Consider the following 18,239-nt stretch of genomic DNA (forward strand, 5'->3'; position numbering starts at 1 on the left):
CATCCAGAGCAGGACAGACACAAAGAAAACCCTCCTCGGGCAAACCACCCTCACGTTCCCGAAAAGCAGAGACCGGAAGAGCCGGAGAGCAAAATAAGGAAAATAGTAAAGGGGGAGGAGAGAGGGAGATGGGAGGGAGCTTCAGAAGGGAGGGGACATATGTATACCTGTGGCTGATTCCGGTTGAGGCTTGACAGAAAACGACAGAATTCTATAAAACAATTATCCTTCAATTGAAAATAAATAAATTAGAAAAAACGAATTACTTGTACATTAAAAAAAGAGGGAGAAGAACCCCTACCTCCATGGGAACAGTAAGGCTGAAAGCTGAATTTCAGAAATGAGATCCAGAAGACCATGAAATAACGCCATGTAGGGAACTTTTTATTGACATGATTTCAAAAGCAGAGAATGTGTAAGAATAGTAAGCTAGCCCTATCTACACGCTACCCCAGCTCACCAGCTATTGCCTTTTCTCCATCCATCATTCTGCCCCTTCTCTCTCCAGGATCGTATATGACTCAAATCTCTCTCACACTCACACATATGTATTTTCAGACATGGTGCTCCTTTGTTCCTAAACACTTTAGCGTCTGTTCCCTTAGAACAAGTTCATCCTGTTATATAACCACAGAAAAAATTTTCAAAGTTAGGAAACCTTGCATCAGTCTGATGTTACTATCTAATCCAAAATCCTTACTCAACGCTCTCCTGTTGTCCCCATAATGTCGTTCACTCTCGTTTCGCTTTTTGCAGCCTGAGATCGGAGGTCCAGCTGCCTGGTTCCCCCTCATCTAGGTCAGAGCCTCTCACTTTTACGATTCACTGCTTTGACATCCTTCAAGAGGATGGGAAGTTATCTCATAAAATGCTCAATGCGGGTTTGTCTGAACCTTTCCCATAATTACACTCAGATTCTGCATTTCTTGATAAGAACAGTGTGAGAATGGTTCTGTGCTCTGGCAAGTGGATCCTAACAGGGGTGGATACTCACACCTCACTTCAAGCTCAGAGGCAAAACGGGGACCATAGCTCCTGCTCCCATATTTGTGATTCCCCCCCACCACCCGAGAAGCTGAGTGTATCACCTCAGGGTGCTCTCCCATTCACACAGGCCTATCTTTGTAGAAATGCATTTCAGAAGTGCCAACCACACCAGCCAGAGGAAACGCACTCACCAGCCAGAGGTCAGCATCTGTCCACAGGCTCTTCTTTCCGGCCTTTATAGTTAGGCTACGCAGCCAAGTCCTCTTGTTCAAATGTTCTTGGGTGAGTTTCCCCTCTTCAGTGAGTCTGTGTGAATTAATTGAAATGCAGTTGTATTCATTAGTTTCCTTGTTTAATTTTATGCCCTGATGACGGTGTGTGGAGTACCAGCAGCCAGACACACGAGGGTGACCTCCTTTGTGTGAAAGCTTAGAGCTGACCAAACCAGCGTGGGGAGGCAGATCAGGGCTTTCCTGGGGCTGGGTGTGCTGCGGTCCAGAAACCAAACTCAGGGGCATGGGAGACTGTGGGGGGTCATTTATCCTGAGTGGGCGTGGCTACACGGAGAGTCAGCTCCCTCAACTGTTCACTTAATTCAAGTGCCTTTTATTACATGCATATTATACCTCGCGGTTGAATTTTTTTTTAAGGAAGAGATGCTTTCAGGAAAACAAAAGCCAGGAGAACATATTTCTATGAGAACTGGCCCCCCCAAGACAGCCAGCAAGAAAAGGCAGTCCTTGAGATTCAGCGAGATCATCTCAGAGGGGAGCCTGGAGGTGCAAGGAGGAACGAAGAGCCTCGTTTCTGGCCTTGGTCCCGTGTCCGCCCCTTAGGGAGGCTTTCGGAACACACACCCTCCATCAGGGCAAGTCCTGGGAAGGGACCCTGCGGAGGGTGCCTCCTCCTGGAGCTGCAGACACGGAGCTGGGCGCCGGCACTGTCTGTTTTACGGCCCAACCCGAGGAAAGTGGGAGTGAAGTCGCTCAGTCGCGTCTGACTCTTCGCGGCCCCGTGGACTGTAGCCCACCAGGCTCCTCCGTCCGTGGGATTTTCCAGGCAAGAGTACGGGAGTGGGTTGCCATTTCCGTCTCCAGAGGACCTTCCCCACCCAGGGATCGAACCCGGGTCTCCTACATTGTAAGCAGATGCTCTACCATCTGAGCCAGCAGGGAAGGAAGGTTTCACTGTAATAGCATGAGGCTGCTGGACAGAGAGGTCTGCAAAGGGACCCATGCTGAGCTCGTCGTGAGACATTTCAGTGGTGACTTTAAGGAAATGCTGATGAGTGAGGGAGGCACTCCGAGTCCAGCGCAGACGGGGTCCACAGCGATGACCCCAGTGCCAGGGACCAGCCGCTCCATCTCCTGGCTCGGAGTTTTCTCGGGAATACTGTAACGGTTCAGCCTCCAGAAATGTCTGTTTGACACGGATTTGAGAACAGAGATGAATAAAACATAGGGCTCTCAGGGATGGAAAACCAGTGGTAGAAGGCCTTTGGGGGAGCACTGATAATAAACACCTGTGAGAACTGCAGTTACGGAACAGGATGTTTTCTAAATCCTGACAATAGCAATCAGGATAATAACACCTGCGCTGACAAGCACAGAAAGAGGTGAGAGTGGGTAAAACCCTGGGCCTTTTAAATCTCCCAGCAAAGTGAGTCAATTGTTACTGAGTAAATGGAAACTCTACCTAAACAAAGGGCTAGAGCCTAGGTATTTTTCATAATGTTTTTATTTTTAAAATCGCAGGGGGATCTTGTAGGAAGTAAAATATAGAGATATTTATCTAAAAACCAGAAATTTCCTCGACTTCGCCTCTGTTCTTTTTGGTTTAATCCTAGCAAAATAAAACTTAATGTCCTCATAAAACAGTAGTGCCGATTATGATTCTGCTGAGGCAGGGTGTCATGCTCCCAGATGCATGCCTTCTATTCTATCTGCATCCAAGTCAGAAAGTCTGCCTTGCTGTTCATGGGAAATTAATAGTGTTTATTATTAGGAGGTGAGACTCGGGGGTTGTTTTTGGAAGAGTTCAGTCCAGTTTAGTCGCCCAGTCATGTCCTCCTTGCGACTCCATGGACCGCAGCGCGCCAGGCCGCCCTGTCCATCACCAACTCCCGGCGTTCACCCAAACTCATGTCCGCTGAGTCACTGATGCCATCCAACCATCTCATCCTCTGTTGTCCCCTTCTCTCGCCTTCAATCTTTCCCAGCATCAGGGTCTTTTCAAATGAGTCAGCTCTTCACATCAGGTGGCCAAAGTATTGGAGTTTCAGCTTCAACATGTCCTTCTAATGAGTATTCAGGACTGATTTCCTTTATGATGGACTTGTTGGATCTTCTTGCAGTCCAAGGGACTCTCAGGAGTCCCTTGAGAGACTCTTGGAAGAGTACCCGCCAGCATTTTTATTTTTTTATTACTCTCCCATGGCAATAATAATAATAATAATAGTAATGGCATGACTGAGTGACTGCACACGGTTTATTTAAGAGTTTGAATGCTTATTTAGTGGCCTTTGTGCTCCTTGGTCCTCTGAATATTTTAACTGCCTTAATCCCCAGATCAAGCCTACGGAGTAGACCCCAACTTCATGGACTAGATCGTCAGGGAACAGAGAGTTTCCAGGGGCACGGCCAGGGCCAGGGGCTAAGCCTGAGGGTCCTGGCTCTGAGCCATGTCCTTCTCTGCTGGACTCCACCCCTCTTAGCAGGAGGAATTTTTATGAAACTGGATACTAGTTGGCGACTGATCAGGAAGCAAAAACTGTACTGGCTACTAAGCAGGAATAATGTAATATAAAGTTGTTAACTAGGTTACTGGTAAATAGACAATGCTGAAGTGTCACAGAGGCTGTAGCTGCTGAAACCACTGCCAGAGCGGGGCAAGGGAGAGGCTGAGGCAATTCAGACTTTGAGCCAAGACAGCACTTCTCTCAGAGCTGAACCTCAGAGCTGGGTGCTGGCTGGCTGGAGAAGAGTTACTGGGGAGCTGAGACCCAGGGCTGTGAGGGGGTGTGTGGAGTGTACCGGGCTGATCCTGCTGGCTTGGGGAAGGCTGCGAGCTGTTTCCATCTGCAGGAAGCTGCTGGGAAGGCTTCTTGCTAGGATGATATTGGTAGTGACCAGCCTAGACTAGCCATGGTGAGACAGCAGAAAGCAAACTGGAGTGATCCCCTCCCCCTCTTCCAGACTGACAGTCTCTCCTCTTGGCAGGACGTAATACTGAGCCGCCTGCAGAATCAGAAGTGAGGTTGGAAGAGTGTGGCTGCAGCACCGCAGAGCAGAGGGCAGGAGAGCGGGCTTGCAGCTGGGAGATAGCCGTGTGACTGCCGGCACAGTGCAGCCATTTAGCTGCTGTGAGTCCACCCGCGCTTGTCACTGGGCACTTCTGTGGAGTGCAAACACAGTCGGTTTCCACCTGATGAGATCCGGCGGTCCTTCACACAAACAGAGGTACTCTCGCGCTCCCCACCGTGAGGAGACCCATGCCTACCAGTCAGACCGCTCATCTCTGGGAGACAGGCATGCTGTCCATCTGGGCTGATGTTCAACACCCCTGAGGACCTGGTCATCTAAAAACTCCGGTATAAGGAGCATCTCCTAGGAAGCGTGCATAAAACAATAAGGGTCACAAGAAGAGAAGAAGACAGGTTACACCTGCAAAGGCCGTCCTGAGCAAGGGACTCCACATGACACAGCATCATCATCAAAAATCAGAGAGAGGCTGGCAGGGAAGTCGGGACTGGGGGAGGTTAGACCCGTGACTTCAGGAAAAAGGGGAAACAACACCTACAGGCAGAACTCCCCCCTCCCCACACCTAGGTGAGTCTTCATAAAGGTGCGCGCTGAGTGCTAAGTCACTTCAGTCGTGTCTGACTCTGTGCGACCCCGTGGACCATAGCCCGCCAGGCTCCTCTGTCCATGGATCCTCCAGGTAAGAATGCTGGAGTGGGGTGCCAACTCCCCTCCCGGGGACCTTCCCAGCCCAGGGATGGAACCTGCATCTCTCACGTCTCCTGCTTTGGCAGGAGGTTCTTTACCACGAGGGCCACCCGGGAAGGACGTGGACCTCCAGTCTCTGGCCGTTACCTGCGAGACAAGGTGCTGGGGGTCCCGGGAGGAGGGGGAGCAGATCTGGGAGGAAGGGAGGCCGGCCCGGGGTGTCTCTGCGTGTGGAGACAGATGCGCAGTTCTGATGGCAGTGATGGCTGTAGCGGGTCAGGGTCAAGTCCAAGTCCACAGCCAGCTGAGCGAGGGCCTGAGTCAGAGCCAGCTGGGTTTGGGGCCAGGCTCCGGACCTTGGTAGCTGGCTGCTACACTTGCTGCTCTGAGCGCGGGACCCTGAACTGCAGGACGTGTGGCAGGAACAAAAGGGGACCTGGGCTCAAGGCTGCCTGGAACCAGCCAGTGCTCCACCACCTTCAGCCTCCTCCCAACCTCACTACTCACTGAGGGAGCGGAGGTGGGGAGACTTCACAGAACAGAGCGCGGCATCAACTCAGATACTTGTCGTTCAGTCGCTAAATTGTGTCCGACTCTTTGCAACCCCATGGACTGCAGCACACCAGGCTTCCCTGACCTTCACTGTCTCCTAGAGTTTGATCAAACTCGTGTCTGTTAAGTCGGTGAGGCCATCCAACCACCTCATTCTCTGTCACCTCCTTCTCCTCCTGCCTTCAATCTTTCCCAGCATCAAGGTCTTTTCTAATGAATCAGTTCTTTGTATCAGGTGGCCAAAGTATTGGATTTTTAGCTTCAGCATCAGTCCTTCCAATGAGCATTCAGGGTTGATTTCCTTTAGGATTGACTGGTTTGAACGTGTTGCATTCCAAGGGGCTCTCAAGAATCTTCTCCAACACCACAGTTCCAAAGTATCAATTCTTCAGTGCTCAGCCTTCTTTATGGTCCAGCTCTCACATCCATACATGATTACTAGAAAAAGCATAGCTCTGACTAACTGGACCTTTGTCAGCTAATCAGATAGACTTGCTTTCAAATCCCAGCTCAGGCACCCAGCTGTGTGATCCAGGACAGTCATTTCAATTCTCTGAGCCCTGTTTTCTCTCATCCTATCTCAGTCAGTTGAAAGTAGTGAAAGAGAAAGTCACTCAGTTGTGTCTGACTCTTTGCGACCCCATGGACTATACAGTCCCTGGAATTCTCCAGGCCAGAACACTGGAGTGGGCAGCCTTTCCCTTCTCCAGGGGATCTTCCCAACCCAGGGATCGAACCCAGGTCTCCTGCATTGCAGGTGGACTCTTTACCAGCTGAGCCGTCAGGAAAGCCCCAGTCAGTTGGGGCTGTTATAATCAAAGTGCCATGGAATTTACTTCTCAGTTCTGGGGACTGGACATCTGAGATCCGGGGGCCAGGATGGCAGGGTTCTGGTGAGAACCCCCTTCCAGGTTGCAGCTGATGGGTTTCTCCTGTGTCCTCAGGTGGATGGAAAGAGGGCCAGAGGGCTCTGGGGGTCTCTTATAAGGGCATGAATCCCATCACAGTGGCCCAACCCTCATGACCTCTCACCTCCCAAAAGTCCCCGCTCCTAACACCATCACTAGGGTTAGGATTTTCGCATAGGAATCTGAGAGGAGCACAAACATTCAGTCCTCAACAAATGCCCAGCACTGGGACTCTTCTCTCGGTCAGCATGGCTGCGCCCTGGCCTGGCGCCTGGCTCCAGGGGATGGGCCATCAGTTTTGCTACCGGCAGTCACAATAGTGACGTGGCTTTGGGAATCACCAGTACTTCTGTTCATTAGCCTGGAGTCCGTCAGACAGCTTGCAGGAAGGGGTCCCCAGGAATCAGCAGCTTACAACTGCAGAGAACATTTCATCACACCCAGCACTTCTTCCTTCCTTTGCAAAGGACTGTTCGGGTTTTGAGTGTATCCTGATGACTGGCACGCGTCTATGTGCCAAGTCTCTTCACTCGTGTCCGACTCTTTGCCTCCCCACGGACTGTACCCAGCAGGCCCCACGGACTGTACCCACCAGGCCCCACGGACTGTACCCAGCAGGCCCCACGGACTGTACCCACCAGGCCCCACGGACTGTACCCACCAGGCCCCACGGACTGTACCCACCAGGCTTCACGGACTGTACCCACCAGGCCCCACGGACTGTACCCACCAGGCCCCACGGACTGTACCCACCAGGCCCCACGGACTGTACCCACCAGGCCCCACGGACTGTACCCAGCAGGCCCCACGGACTGTACCCACCAGGCTTCACGGACTGTACCCACCAGGCCCCACGGACTGTACCCACCAGGCCCCACGGACTGTACCCACCAGGCCCCACGGACTGTACCCACCAGGCCCCACGGACTGTACCCACCAGGCCCCACGGACTGTACCCACCAGGCCCCACGGACTGTACCCACCAGGCCCCACGGACTGTACCCACCAGGCCCCACGGACTGTACCCACCAGGCTTCACGGACTGTACCCACCAGGCCCCACGGACTGTACCCACCAGGCTTCACGGACTGTACCCACCAGGCCCCACGGACTGTACCCACCAGGCTTCTCTGTCCACAGGATTTCCCAGGCAAGCATACTGGAGTGGGTTGCCATTTCCTCCTTCAGGGGGTCTTTCCAATCGAGGGATCCAACCCATTTCCCTCATGTCTCCTGCACTGGCTGGCAAATTCTTTATCACTAGTGCCACCTGGGAAGCCGACTGGCACAACCACTTTTATTTTATAAAGCCAGGACCCTGTCTCTTCAAACCATTGACCTGCCAAATTACTGCTAGGACCATCCTGACCAAAACACCTCTCCTTCTGAGGAAAGGTGTGGGTTGTACGCCAGATTCACCGGTGACGGGGGATCTGAAGTTGTGACATTTGGGATCCAATCTGTAACTACAGAGACTTGCACTTTCTCATCTGTTAAGAAAAAATAAGGGAAAGTAATGATGTGATTCACAGAGGTAATAAAATTCAGAAGAAACACAGTGATACCCGTTTTTTAAAGGTTTGGGTGAAAAGAAATGTGCTTGCATCTTTTTTCACTGTGAATGGAAATTAGATGGCAAGACAAGAAGGTTTACATGGAGGAGTAAACAGATTCCTACTGCGAGACAGTGATCATCACAGTTGTAATTATACGAAGGAGAAAGAAGCTTTCTTCCGAGCGAGATGGGAAAGCCTTCTTGTTTATGCAGAAACAGAGACTAGAGGGGGCTGGGAGCAGGGGGATTGCTGCTCACCATCAAATGAGATAGATAACGTGAGGATGGGACCTTTGTCAAGGGCCTGAGTGAATGGTTCTGGGTCCTGGAGGCCTGGGGAACCAGGGTCACTGGTTGGGGGGTGGCTGGCCTGGCTGGGCAAGAGAGAGCAGAGGTTTCAATGTGCCAGAGGAGGGGCCAATAAGGGCCAGGATTAGAAATCCTGGGGGCGTCCCTTGGGATGGACTGTTTGCCTCCGGCTGTCGGGTCCTGGAGAAGCGACAGGTAAGAAGGAACCGGATGTAGGACAGGACTCAGACGCACAGACTCGGGGTGGAGACCCAGTCCCTGGAGTCCGGATTCCCGGAGGTGGCCATGCCAGGAGGCCAAGGCAAGGCCAGCGCCTGGGGCTGGTCAGGGAGGGGAGCCAGGTTAGGGGGCCACCCCTCAGCTGGGTTCTCCTAGGGGATCTGCCTCAGCACCTGGGGTGACGGGGGACCCCCAGGAAGCCATGGGCAGTGAGAAGGCTGGTGAGGAGGAGCCGCTGTGTTCTTCTCTAATAGGGGCGGGCATTTCTCAGCCCCATGTCCCTCATTTGCAAAAGGCAGGAGCTGTAGGGTTGTTGCAGCACCTGAACGCCTCAGCGCATCTTTCTCCACAACCACTGGCCATAATCACCCTGTTTTCCTCACACTCTTACTCTGGCCCTTGCCCCCAAAACTGAAGCCAAGATTTATGACAGAAGGTGCTGGAAACTCTCCGTCAAAACAGGCATTTCTCAAGCATGTCTAGAAGAAGCTTTGACCACGCTCGGTCTCTCTGTAGCGTGTTTCTGCGTTTTCTTGTAACACGGACATTCTGCCCCCCTGCCCCGCCGCCAGCTGTACAGTCAGACCCTAAAAGCAGTGAAGCCTGGAAGGCAGGTGTTCTGGGCTCAAACCCGGTCAGCCTCTCGAGCTGTGTGAATCTGCAGGTCACCCCACACCCTATGCCTCGTTGTCCTTATCTGGGGCTTCCCTGGTAGCTCGGTGGTAAAGAATCCGCCTGCAAGGCAGGAGACCTCAGTCTGATTCCTGGGTCAGGGAGATTTGCTGGAGAAGGGATAGGCTACCCACTCCAGTATTCTTGGGCTTCCCTGTGGCTCAGACAGTAAAGAATCTGCCTGCAATGCGGGAGACCTGGGTTTGGTCCCGGGGTTGGAAAGATCCCCTGGAGAAAGGAACGCCTACCCACTCCAGTATTCTGGCCTGGAGAATTCCATGGACTGTATAGTCCCTGGGGTCGCAAAGAGTCAGACACGACTGAGTGACTTTCAGTTTACAATGGGGCTAAATGCCCCCCTTTCCCAGGCCCCACGGGGTCAGTGCAGCCAGAGACGTAGGCTGAGGGCTCCAGGGGGTCCTGTGTTCCCTTTTGCCCCCAACTTTCCATAAAGGAAAAATCTTTTGTGCAAAATAAAGAGCGGTCCCAGTTTTCTATTCTAATTTAAGAGGGGGCAGAAGAGACGGCGGAGCAACAAGCAGGAGCCGCTTCATGGAGCCCCTCCGTCACGGGAGACGCAAACCCTCTCCTCTCTGCCTGTCACCTCCCGCCCCTCAGCTTTCTCCAACCTTAAAAAAGTGCAGATCGTGAGGGTGCCCCCTGGCCAGAAGGGTGAGAAGTGAGTTGCTACACTGGATAGTTCATGCTAAAAACCCAATACAAAGCAAGTGTCTAATAAATTACTATTATTGTTCCTAGCATCACCCTGATTCCCAACACCATCTTCCAAAAAGAAACACCAACGTTTCTAAAGCAGCAGTTAGACCGATGAGTGCTCAGCAGCTGGCTCATGGTGGGGACTGTTCTAAACAGCCAGGCCCCCTGATTGATGGCCATCTGTGTGCTCGCTCAAGAGAAGCCTTCAAATGACTCAGTTTGGTTTCAGGAACCCAAAGGTGGTAATAAGCACGTGTCAGTTCTGCCAGCCCCGTGTTTGACACTCCAGCAAGATAAGTGATCAAAACGCTATTTTAAAATTAGCCAGCTCATGACCTTTCTGTTGTGCCGCATGCTGGAAATATCAGGATTAAGGATATCATGGGGAGTCGCTGTGAGGCTCGCTGTCAGGAATGCAAATCCAAGGGGAGCAGAGGCTTGAGATGAGCCGTGCACATTCTTGGTCAGCAGCGCCTGGGCCCCGGCTGTTTCCTTGGAGAACTGGGTGCAGGTGTGGCCTGGTGTGAAGGCGATCTGACCCCGGGGAGCCCCAGGCGCCCGGCACCTTCACACAGAGGCTCATCGCCGGAAGAAACCAAGCAGGGGAGGTGCCAGGAACATCGCAGAGAGTTACACACGTTCCTTCAACAGAGGGTACGACTGCCCCTCTGAACACGATCGCAAAGCTCTATTTGATGACAGTGATTGTAACACAGCTGTTTTCCAGTTATTCCAGATCCTGTATTTAGCTAATGTGAGCTGCCAGTAAACACAGCTAGACCTACAGTGGGGAACAGAAGTGCTGTGCAATGGGGTGTTTCCCTTGCTTCAGACCCGGGATCCTCATCCAGATTTTCAGTCTTCATTGCTCAGAGTAAGGATTTAGGAAAGAACTTTCAAACACAGCATGTTTCTTGAACACTGACTCCACGGATATGAGTTTGAGCAAACTGGGAGATGGTGAAGGACAGGGAAGCCTGGGGTGCTGCAGTCCATGGTGTTGGAAAGAGTGGATACGACTGATCCACTGAATAATGACGGCAATGTTTCTCAGGCTCCGGGGCAGGGGGATGGGACCTTCCTGGGTGTCTGCAAGTGAGAAAGGGGGAACAGCTCCCACGGTCCATGCTAGTCCCCATCTGGGGTCACCTGGGCAGTCCAGCCGCAGGGCATAGAGTGTGGATTCAGGCCAGACGGAGCAGCACTGGGCTTCCTGTGTCAGCATCCAGGGTTGGTAAAGCGCCAGCAGACGCCTTCTGACATGTTTCTTTTCATGCGTCTAACATATTTTGAAGGAAACACCAAGGTGAGTTTACACAGCTTGATGGAAGACATTGGTCGATTCTTCTCACGAGGACTGCGTGGGCACACTCTGCCCTGCAGGGTCTCCCTGGAAATGGGGGTCAACCTGTCCTCACCTCTCCACCCCCAACAACCCCTCCCCAGGCCTACGGTTCCGGGCTCGTCCAGCAGCTCCCACCCACCCCACTCCCCTGAGGTACTGGCCCCTGCTGGCCCCTCCTCTTGGTGGGGCAGCTCGGGGGTCCCAGCAGTCAGGAGACGTGGCCTCGCCAGCCCTCCCTGTCTATACCCAGGGTGTCCGTGTTGGCGCTGATGACACTGGTTTCACCGATGACCTGAAGGGTGCCCCCTCCCACCCTGGTGTGCCTGGAAATTGTCCACCACCTCTGGATGCGCCCTGATGCAGCTCTGTGGCTCAGGGTCCCCTCAGCCCTTCCCCAGGGCCCAGCTCCGGGAGCAGGCTCGGGTGGTGAGGAGATGAGTTCATTCATCTTTGATGGGGGGCCCATCACCCCAGTCCCCTCCTGTACCACTGGGGACCCCACAGGGGCCAGTCTAGCAACTCACATGCCTTGACGTGTGAATCCTTATTCTCTAAGCAAGCTCACCCCATCACCACGCTGATTCTGGGGGTGCACGATGGCAGTTCTCGGCAGTTTCCCGCTCAGGAAGGCCTGCGTGGGAAGGCGGTGAGGCCTTGCTGTGGACAGACAGCCTGAGCCACGAGAGCTGGGGGCCCAGGAGCAAAGTGGCAGCTTCATCTTAAGTGATTACTTGGGCTTCATTTGTAGTCGGGACAATCGGAAGCAACCGAAACATCCAGGAAGTGGCAGTCGAGAATGTGATAGCAAAGGGGCTTTCTTAGCAGGTCAGCGGTCAAGACCCTGGGCTTCCAATGCAGGGGCGCAGGCTCGATCCTTGGTCAGGGAACTAATATCCCACACGCCACGTGGTGCAGTCAAAAACTGCAGTCAGAAAAGCAGAATACGAGGGCCTAGTCAGGAGACGCTGCTGGATGCAGGCACACAGACGAAGCTCTCGGAGGCCGGAGGGGACCGGAGCATCCTTGATGAGACGCGTTAAGTAGCTGGCGTGCCCCGCGCATGCTTTGGTTCCACAGTCATAAAATCCCTTACAGAGAACACGCTGCGGGGAATGGTCAATAATTACGAGGTAGAAAAGAATGAGAGCATGATGCCAGAAGGTGGGCCTTTTTGATTGTTTGATGACGTGTGGGGTGGACTGTGCTACTTTATAAAAAAAATTGTTTAATTTTCACGCTGTGGCTGCACGGGGTCTTCGTTGCCGGGTGTGGGCTTCCTCCAGCTGTGGCGAGCGGGAGCCACTCCCTGGTCGTAGGGTGTGGGCTTCTCTCCGTGCGGTTCGCAGGCTTCCGTAGACGCAGCCTGGAGCTCTAGAGCGCGGGCTCAGGAGTCGCGGCCTGCGGGCTTAGTCGCTCTAAGGCCTGTGGGATCTTCCTGGACCCGGGGTCAAGCCTGTGTCCCCTGCATTGGCAGGCAGATGCTTAGCCTCTGGGCCACTAGGGAGCCTGCTGCCTCCTTTTATGCTATGGTTATATGATTTTCTAAAGAGTAAACTATTAATTTCAAGAAAATTAAAAATAGGACCAAAAATCTCATTAAAAAATGGGCAAAGGGCCTTAGACATTTTCCCAAAGATATGCAGATGGCCAAAAGACACACAGAAAGTGCTCGGCATCACTTAAACATCAGGGAAATGCCGATCAAAACCCCAACGAGATAGCGCCTGACACCTGTCCGAACGCCTGTCATCACAGAGACAGCAAATAACTAGTGTTGGTGAGGATGTGGGGAAAGGGGAAACTGATGCAGCCACTGTGGGAAAGAGCATGAAGATGCCTCAAAAAATTAAAAAATGGAACTACCACATGATCTGGCAATTTCGCTTCTGGGTGTTTATCTGAAGAAAGTGGAAACACTCCCTCACAAAGATGTATCCACCCCCATGTTGACATCAGCATTACCTACAATAACCAAGAGAGAGCAGCCATCTAAGTGTCTGCTGGTGGATGAATGGATAAAAAAGACATGGCGTATAAATACAGCAGAATATTACTGAGCCATAAAAAACGAGGAGATCCTGTCATTTACAGATGCATGACCGGACGTCGAGGGCATTCTGCTCGGTGAAACAAATTGGACATAGGAAGACAAATGTCGCTTACATATGGAATCTAAAAAAACACACAAACCCAAGCTTGGACTTCCCTGGTGGTCCCGTGGATAAGAATCCTCCTGCCAATGCAGGGGATACGGGTTCGATCCCCGATATGGGAAGTTCGCACCCACCACAGGTCAACAAAACCCACATGTCACAGCTCCTGAGCCGGCCCTCGGGAGCCCGTGCTCCTCAATGAGAGAAGGCACAGCAGTGAAGCCTGCACACCTCACCAGAGGGGGGCCCTCGCCTGCCGCGCTGGAGGAACACCCTGCGCAGCAGTGAAGACCCAGCAGGCCAAAAGGGAGACTATGGGTTCTTGTCTCACCGTGGATTTTTAAAAAACAAAACAAACAAAAAACTCGAGCTCATAGACACAGAGAACAGACGGGTGGCTGCCAGAAGCAGCGGGTGGCCAGTGGAGGAACTGAGTGAGGGGCAAAAAGGCACAGAGCCCAGTGATGAACGGAATGAGCCGCAGGACGGAAGGCCCCACCTGCCAGCTGCAGGCCACAATACTGCATTGCATATTTGAAAGCTGCCAAGAGGGCAAGTCTTTAAAGTTCTCATCACAAGAAGAAAAAAAAATCCATAAGTATGTCTAGGGATGCATGGCAACTAGATTTCATAGAATGGCCATTTTCCAACATACACGCACATCAAATCATCATGTTGTCCACCCGAAGCTAATATGCTGGTGGTGATTTCGTTGCTAAGTCGTGTCTCACTCTTGCAGACCCATGGACTGTAGCGCACCAGGCTCCTCTGTCCATGGGATTCTCCAGGCAAGACTGCTGGAAAGGGTAGCTATTTCCTTCTCCAGGGTATCTTCCCGACCCAGGAACTGAACCCAGGTCTCCTGCATTGCAAACAGATTCTTTACCAACTGAGGTACAAGGGAAGTTCTAAACTAAAATAACTAATGTCAATTATACGTCAGTAAAAAAGATAGTCTGAACATGCTGCTTGGCAGAAGGTGACATCAATTGCTCCTTCATGAGGGTACCCATGGTAGCAGGAGAAATGACTCCTCAGTTCAGTTCAGTTCAGTCACTCAGTCGTGTCCGACTCTGTAACCCCATGGACTGCAGCACGCCAGGCCTCGCTGTCCATCACCAACTCCTGGAGTTTACTAAAACTCATGTCCATTGAGTCGGTATTGCCATCCAACCATCTCATCCTCTGTCGTCCCCTTCTCCTCCTGCCTTCAATCTTTCCCAGCATCAGGGGCTTTCCAAGTGAGTCAGTTCTTTGCATCAGGTGGCTAAAGTATTGGAGTTTCAGCTTCAGCATCAGTTCTTCCAATGAATATTCAGGACTGATTTCCTTTAGAACGGACTGGTTGGATCTCCTTGCAGTCCAAGGGACTCTCAAGAGTCTTCTCCAATACATCAGCTCAAAAGCATCAATTCTTCAGTGCTCAGCTTTCTTCATAGTCCAACTCTCACATCCATACATGACTACTGGAAAAACCATAGCTTTGACTGACATACTTTGGTGGCAAAGTAAAGTCTCTGCTTTTTTAATATGCTGTCTTGGTTGGTTATAACGTTCCTTTCGAGGAGTAAGTGTCTTTTAATTTCATGGCTGCAATCACCACCTGCAGTGATTTTGGAGCCCCCCAAAATAAAGTCTGACACTGTTTCCACTGTTTTCCCATCTATTTGCCAGGAAGTGATAGGACCAGATGCCATGATCTTCGTTTTCTGAATATTGAGCTTTAAGCCAACTTTTTCACTCTCCTCTTCCACTTTCATCAAGAGGCTTTTTAGTTCCTCTTCACTTTCTGCCATAAGGGTGGTGTCATCTGCATATCTGAGGTTATTGATATTGTATCAACCTTGATTCAAGCTTGTGCTTCTTCCAGCCCAGTGTTTCTCATGATGTACTCTGCATAGAAGTTAAATAAGCACGGTGACAATATACAGCCTTGGCGTACTCCTTTTCCTATTTGGAACCAGTCTGTTGTTCCATGTCCAGTTCTAACTGTTGCTTCCTGACCCGCATACAAATTTCTCAAGAGGCAGGTCAGGTGGTCTGGTATTCCCATCTCTTTCGGAATTTTCCACAGTTTATTGTGATCCACACAGTCAAAGGCTTTGGCATAGTCAATAAAGCAGAAATAGATGTTTTTCTAGAACTCTCTTGCTTTTTCCATGATCCAGCGGATGTTGACAATTTGATCTCTGGTTCCGCTGCCTTTTCTAAAACCAGCTTGAGCATCAGGGAGTTCACGGCTCACATATTGCTGAAGCCTGGCTTGGAGAATTTTGAGCATTACTTTACTAGCCTGTGAGATGAGTGCAATTGTGCGGTAGTTTGAGCCTTCTTTGGCATTGCCTTTCTTTGGGATTGGAATGAAAGCTGACCTTTTCCAGTCCTGTGGCCACTGCTGAGTTTTCCAAATTTGCTGGCAAATTGAGTGCAGCACTTTCACAGTATCATCTTTCAGGGTTTGAAATAGCTCAACTGGGATTCCATCACCTCCATTAGCTTTGTTTATAGTGATGTTTCCTAAGGACTACTTGCCTTCATATTCCAGGATGTCTGGCTCTAGATGAGTGATCACACCATTGTGATTATCTGGGTCATGAAGATCTTTTTTGTGTAGTTCTTCTGTGTATTCTTGCCACCTCTTCTTAATATCTTCTGCTTCTATTAGGTCCATATCATTTCTGTCCTTTATTGAGCCCATCTTTGCATGAAATGTTCCCTTGGTATCTCTAATTTTCTTGAAGAGATCTCTAGCCTTTCCCATTCTGTTGTTTTCCTCTATTTCTTTTCATTGATCACTGAGGAAGGCTTTCTCATCTCTCCTTGCTATTCTTTGCAACGCTGCATTCAAATGGGTATATCTTTCCTTTCCCCTTTGCCTTTCACTCCTCTTCTGTTCATAGGTATTTGTAAGGCCTCCTCAGAGAGCCATTTGGCCTCTTTGCATTTCTTTTTCTTGGGGATGGTCTTGATCACTGCCTCCTATACAATATCACGAACCTCCATCCACAGTTCTTCAGGCACTCTGTCTATCAGATATAATCCCTTGAATCTATTTGTTACTTCTAATGTGTAGTCGTAAGGGATATGATTTAGGTCATACCTGAATGGTCTAGTGGTTTTCCCGACTTTCTTCAATTTAAGTCTGAATTTGGCAATAAGGAGTTCATGATCTGAGCCACAGTCAGCTCCCAGTCTTGTGTTTGTTGACTGTATAGAGCTTCTCCATCTTTGGCTGCAAAGAATATAATCAATCTTATTTCTGTATTGACCACCTGTTGATGTCCATGTGTAGAATCTTCTCTTATGTTGTTGGAAGAGGGTGTTTGCTATGACCAATGCATTCTCCTGTCAAAACTCTATTAGCCTTTGCCCTCCTTCATTCTGTACTCCAAGACCAAATTTGCCTATTACTGCAGGTGTTTCTTGACTTCCTACTTTTTCATTCCAGTCTCCTATAAAGAAAAGGTCATCCTTTGTGGTTCTAGAAGGTCTTGTAGGTCTTCATAGAACTGTTCAACTTCAGCTTCTTCAGCGTTACTGGTTGGGGCATAGACTTGGATAACTGCGATATTGAATGGTTTGCCTTGGAAATGAACAGAGAGCATTCTGTCGTTTTTGAGATTGCATCCAAGTACTGCATTTCAGACTCTTTTGTTGACCATGATGGCTACTCCATTTCTTCTAAAGGATTCCTGCCCACAGCAGTAGATATAATGGTCATCTGAGTTAAATTCATCCATTCCAGTCCATTTTAGCTCGCTGATTCCTAGAATGTCAACGTTCACTCTTGCCATCTCCTGTTTGACCACTTCCAGTTTGCGTTGATTCATGGGCCTAACATTCTAGGTTCCTATGCAATATTGCTTTTTATAGCATCGGACTTTGCTTCTATCACCGGTTACATCCCCACCTGGGTGTTATTTTTGCTTTGGCTCCATCCCTTCATTCTTTCTGGGGTTTGTTCTCCACTGATCTCCAGTAGCATATTGGGCACCTACTGACCTGGTGAGTTCATCTTTCAGTGTCCTATCTTTTCACCTTTTCACACTGTTCATGGGGTTCTCAAGATAAGTATACTGAAGTGGTTTGCCATTCCCTTCTCCAGTGGACAAAGTTTTGTCAGAACTCTCTACCATGACCAGTCCATCTTGGGTGGCCCTACACGGCATGGCTCATAGTTTCATTGAGTTAGAGAAGGCTGTGGTCCATGTGATCAGATTGGCTAGTTTCCTGTGATTGTGGTTTTCAGTCTGTCTGCCCTCTGATGGAGAAGGATAAGAGGCTTATGGAAGCTTCCTGATGGGAGAGACTGACCAAGGGGGAAACTGGGTCTTGTTCTGATGGGCGGGGCTGTGCTCAGGAAATTTTTAATCCAATTTTCTGTTGATGGGTGGGGCTGTGTTCCCTCCCTGTTATTTGACCTGAGGCCAAACTATGGTGGAGGTAATGGGGACAATGGTGACCTCCTTCCAAAGGTCCCATGAGGCACTACTGCACTCCGTGCCCCTGACCCTGCAGCAGGTCACTGCTGACCCACGCCTCCACCAGAGGCTCCTGGACACTCACGGGCAGGTCTGGGTCCGTCTCCTGTGGGATCGCTGCTCCTTTCTCCTGGGTCCTGGGGCATACAAGGTTTTGTTTGTGCTTTACAAGAGTCTGTTTCCCCAGTCCCGTGTGAGTTCTGGCAGCTCTGTGGTGGGGTTAATGGGGACCTCCTCCTAGAGGGCTTATGCCACACCCAGGCCTGGCACCCAGAGCCCCTGCCCCCGCAGAAGTCCACTGCCAACCCGCACCCCCAGGGAGGTGCTCAGACACAGCTCAGTCTCTGAGGGGTCTCTGGGCCCTGGGGCACACAGGTATGTTTGAGCCTTCTGA

General features: G+C 50.8%; 1 non-coding gene across 1 annotated transcript; it reads right to left on the reverse strand.

The window, feature by feature from the left end:
- Positions 1-2,090: 2,090 nt before the first annotated feature.
- TRNAC-ACA (transfer RNA cysteine (anticodon ACA)) lies at positions 2,091-2,162 on the reverse strand. The gene has a single exon. It is a non-coding gene; the product is annotated as a tRNA-Cys (tRNA).
- Between the last annotated feature and the right edge of the window lie 16,077 nt (positions 2,163-18,239).

Source organism: Budorcas taxicolor, chromosome 23 (assembly GCF_023091745.1).
Source record: "Budorcas taxicolor isolate Tak-1 chromosome 23, Takin1.1, whole genome shotgun sequence".
In the NCBI taxonomy this organism is placed as follows: domain Eukaryota; kingdom Metazoa; phylum Chordata; class Mammalia; order Artiodactyla; family Bovidae; genus Budorcas; species Budorcas taxicolor.